The sequence below is a fragment of the Solanum pennellii genome, chromosome 1 (assembly GCF_001406875.1).
Source record: "Solanum pennellii chromosome 1, SPENNV200".
Taxonomy (NCBI): domain Eukaryota; kingdom Viridiplantae; phylum Streptophyta; class Magnoliopsida; order Solanales; family Solanaceae; genus Solanum; species Solanum pennellii.
The window spans coordinates 44,875,008-44,879,610 of NC_028637.1; the positions used below are offsets into that span (position 1 = coordinate 44,875,008).

A 4,603-nucleotide genomic window follows, 5' to 3' on the forward strand; every position below is an offset into this window, starting at 1 on the left:
AGAAAACTGATTTAAGATTCCTTCTTCCCGACAACATCGTTGAAGTGAACTATTAGTAAACTTCGTGTCGTTGTCACTACGAATGATTTTAACAACACGATTGAATAGTGTTTTAACTACGGCAAGAAAGGAAATTAATAAATGAGGAACTTCAGTTTTAGACTTAAGCAAATACACCCAAGTAGTTCTAGTAAAATCATCCACGTTAGTCAAGAAATATTGAGACTTTGACAATGAAAGTGAATGATAGGGACCCATAAATCACAATGAATCAAATCAAAAACTTCTTTAGATTTAATAGAACTAATAGGAAATGACTTCCGAATTTGCTTAGCTAGATGGAAAGCATCACAATAGTCATCTAACTTATTAAATTAAAAAATTAAAGTATTGAGATGAAAGACAAATGACTAAAAGATACATGACTTAGACGTTGATGCGACAAAACTGTTTGGTCCTTTTTTGACAAAAGAGTTAAAACTAGCGCTTGGCTTTGAAAATAATAAAGGCTATTATTCGGTTTACCCATGCCAATCAGCTTCCTCGTGGCTAAGTCCTGCAGAAAACAAAAGGAAGGGAAAAATGAGCAACGCAATTTAATGATTGTGTGAGCTTACTGATAGAAATAAGGTTGCAAGCAAACATGGAAACGTGTAAAACATGATTTAAGGTCATTGGAGGATTAAAATCCACATCTGTACAAGTACTAGCAGTAACAACAGAACCATCATGAATAGTTATATTAGAATCAAAGAGAAGTTTTCTTTCATCAGACCAAAAAATTCTTCTGACAAGTCATATGATCAGACGCTCCTGAATCTAATATGTGTTCATAATTAGCGGTAGGAAAAGTAACAGCCTTACCATCAAAGTTAGCCATTGAATCAATATCCTTGGAGTTATCGAGGATTAAAAGCGACATGAGCTGGTTATATTGTTCTTTTGATAAACCAATTATTGGGGAGGATTCTACACGTTCAATTTCTAAAGTTCGACTGGAATTAGTTGACTTACCCTTTCATTTTCTATTGTTTTCCCACCAATCTAGATAGCCATATAGTTCAAAACATTTTTCCTTGGTGTGCCTCTACCATTTGGAGTGCTCACAAAATAGTTTTGAGACGTCAAGATTACCAGGCAATTGACGAGAGTGTAAAGTCTTGGTGTTGCTCTTTGAAACAAATGTCGTCCCCTCCAATAAATTATTTTCTTTGTTTGTAGTGAGTTGTTGTGTCGTTATTCCTGTGAAACTAGTTCATACACACGAGCAGGAGTTGGTAATGGAGTATTAAAGATCTGAGATCAAACAACATTAACTTTGTCATTCAATCCCATATGAAATTGATAAACCTTTTCTGTTTCCCTTTCTGCTATGTATTCCTTAATAGCACCACAACTGCAATTTGTTAATTGAGAATATGATTCGTACTCATCCCATAATCCCTTCAATTTTATGTAGTAAACACTCATTATTTGATCATGGTGTTGTGTATTTACCATCTCTATCTTCAACTAGTGAACTCGTGGAGCATTCCCTCGTGAAAATCGCTCCTCCAAATCTTTCCAAAGTTCACCTGCCGTATCAAAAAAAGCTACACTACTGTGAAGGGAGGGATTAAGAGAGTTGAAAATCCAAGGTATTACCATGGAATTCCCCTATCCAGGCAGCTTCATTAGTAGAGCTTGTTGTGGGTCGCTGAAGACTGCCACCAACGAAGCATAAATTTTATTTAGTCAACAAGGCATTCCTCATGGCCCTCCTCCACGTCGAATAGTTATCTTGTGTGAGCAAAGATGTGACAAGAGACACTCCAGGATTATCAGTTGGTTGCAGCGTGTATGGAGAACAGGCAGCTTCTCCATTGTTTCCTGTCATTATTTTGTTATTGTTTACTAACACTCTGACACCATGATAAATGTGGTAAAACAGAGGATCGATCTTATTCAGATAATGAAAGAGCAAGGTTCTCTTTTATATATACAAAAAATAGAAGAACCGATGCAGTTACCTCCTACGAGAATACAAACTCTATACCTAGAAGAGTCCTATATGATACAAAATATATAACAAACGTTGATAATTCAAAATTCAAATGAATGCATATCTATAAATAACTATCAAGTTCTTTTTTATATACATATTTGGGAGAAGATGGGAACCCCAAATAGCGATTGTTTTAGTTGCCTTATGATCGATCGAGACGGCTCTAATACTAATGATTTTCATTAGTTCTTATAGTTATACAATTATGTTAAGAAATTTACTAAATATATATAATTATTCTATTCAATGCAATAAAGTTTGTCCTAAATTTAAAAATTAACAAATTTCAATTTTGTTTTTCGCCTCTACATGTCACTTCATCGATGTTGTTCTCAATTTTTGCCCTTGTATAAACTCAACTATTTATTCAATTAAATCACAAGTTTTATGTCAATAAATGTAGAATGAAAATGTTAAAAATTAAACTAAAAGATTAAAGAAATTGACATGCATTTATTTATTTGACCTACCTCCGTCCTCCATCAAGTTATTTATAGGAGTTATTTTTTGTTATTTTCGATCCAATAAGTTGTCATCCTCTAATCAGTGACTATATATATTTTTTTTGATTTAAAATAGGAAAATTTAGTTGATTTTAGTGTCTCGATCTCAAATTATTTGTCATAATTTTAAAAAATGTATATGATTTTAGAATACAAATCTAAATTAAGTATATTAAAAATGAATATTGATCCCTAAATGAAAAACAAAACAAAAAACATATTAAGGGTAGGAGTATTCTAATTTATTGCCTGATAGTCACTATTAAATGTTATAGTACTGTAGTTGGTTTCATTATACATAAAGTTGGACAAGAAATATCATTTCAAATTATAAATATTTATTTAATAAAATAAAATAATTGAAATATTTTTAAGTTCTTTTGAATATAAATATTTATATTTTCTATGACTGACAAAAAGTAAAAATGAAGGATATAGATAGACTATCTTATTTTTCCTTACAACCACACATATACCTTCTAAAATTTTATCAATATAGTAACGAAGTAATTAAATTATGTGAAATCAACAGTACTGATAAAAAATATGAATATCTTCGTTGCTTCCCTACAATTCTTTTGATATGTCAAGAAAAGTCTATAACTTGTAAAACAAAAAAACTTTATATATATATATATATAACACATAAAATATCTCATTTTTTTTTGTTATCATACTTACACTATTGAAAATGTGGTTTAATTGTACTCTTTCGTGGAGATTATTATTATACACTTTACGATATGGATCTTTTAGTTGTATTTATCTCTAATTTGAATTCATTATAACATACTGGTAGAATCCATTTGAATTTTTGGATCAAACCTAGTAAGAGCTAACAACATCTTCAATGTACATAATCCAAACCAAATATGAGCTAACAACATGTCTAACATGGATATACAGGCTTAACTCTTATTTAGGAGATAGTTTTTAGTAGATCCTCGATTCAAGAAAAATAACCAATTCAAAGCAATCCAAAAAGGAAGTACGGAACCGTATTAATCACACTGATAGTAAATGACATATATCTAGTAACATACCCGTAAATACAATAAAATAATATGAAAATCAAAATAAAAAAGAAATAATAGATAGTAATTGAATTCAAATGATAAGAAACTTTAGAAGTAAACCTACAACGGTGACTACTACAATAGAAGGATAATAAAATAACATAGTGCTACCAAATAATCCTTTACTTAATCGAAATACAGAAAATTCAAGTTCCAATAGAAGATTATGTAGGATCAAAGGAACAAAATATCAATGCTTGTTTGGTTAATCAGTCTTCTTGGACCTACGAAAAGTAGATTCATTTAAGAAAAAATCTTTTTGTCTTATTTTAAGTTTTTTTTTAGATTTTGTCCATTTTTTTGACAAATTTAATTGAATGCAAGTGAAAATAGTTTACTAACAAGAAATATTAACGTTGAAGTGTCATATTCAAATTGTGAATGAATAGTTTTTACTTTTTGTACAAAAAGAGATAAGAAAGAAACTAATGGTGATAAAAAGAAAAAAAAAAGAATATCCTTGTATTTTATTGCTTAAATGCAAAGGAAAGAAAAAATTTATACACTAATTGTAATCTTCATCATAAAATAAAAATAAAACTTATTTTCAATAAATTTTTGAATTCAAGAAAAATATATTGAAGCAAAATATTTTACAAATGAAAATGACGGAAAATAAACTGAAAAAGGTAATCTTTCGAATTTAAGGGTAATAATTTATAGATTATGACAAAAAAACGTATCTTAAAATCAAAGAAAGTCTAACTACCAAAACAAAAACACCATTATTATTTTTATTATTGGAGATAGAAACTTTCATTGCACAAACACCATATAATTTTAAAAAATGAAACTTACATTCATGCATTGAAAGATAAAACATTAAATTAACAGTTGTTATAACATAACAACATATATTATATCGAAAATCTAATCACAAAGATGAACAACCCCGAAGATTTTTAAAATAAAAATTTATACTCCAAAACGTTTCATAATTGCTATTTCAGATCCTCCTCTTCCCCCCCCCCCCCCCCCCC

The 4,603-nt window shown here is 29.7% G+C and overlaps 1 long non-coding RNA gene across 1 annotated transcript; it reads right to left on the bottom strand.

Moving 5' to 3' along the window:
• Positions 1-261: 261 nt before the first annotated feature.
• Positions 262-2,170, bottom strand: LOC114075631. The gene is made up of 2 exons (XR_003576023.1): positions 1,015-2,170; positions 262-556 (listed from the first exon to the last, which is right to left on the bottom strand). It is a non-coding gene; the product is annotated as an uncharacterized LOC114075631 (long non-coding RNA).
• Positions 2,171-4,603: the final 2,433 nt, after the last annotated feature.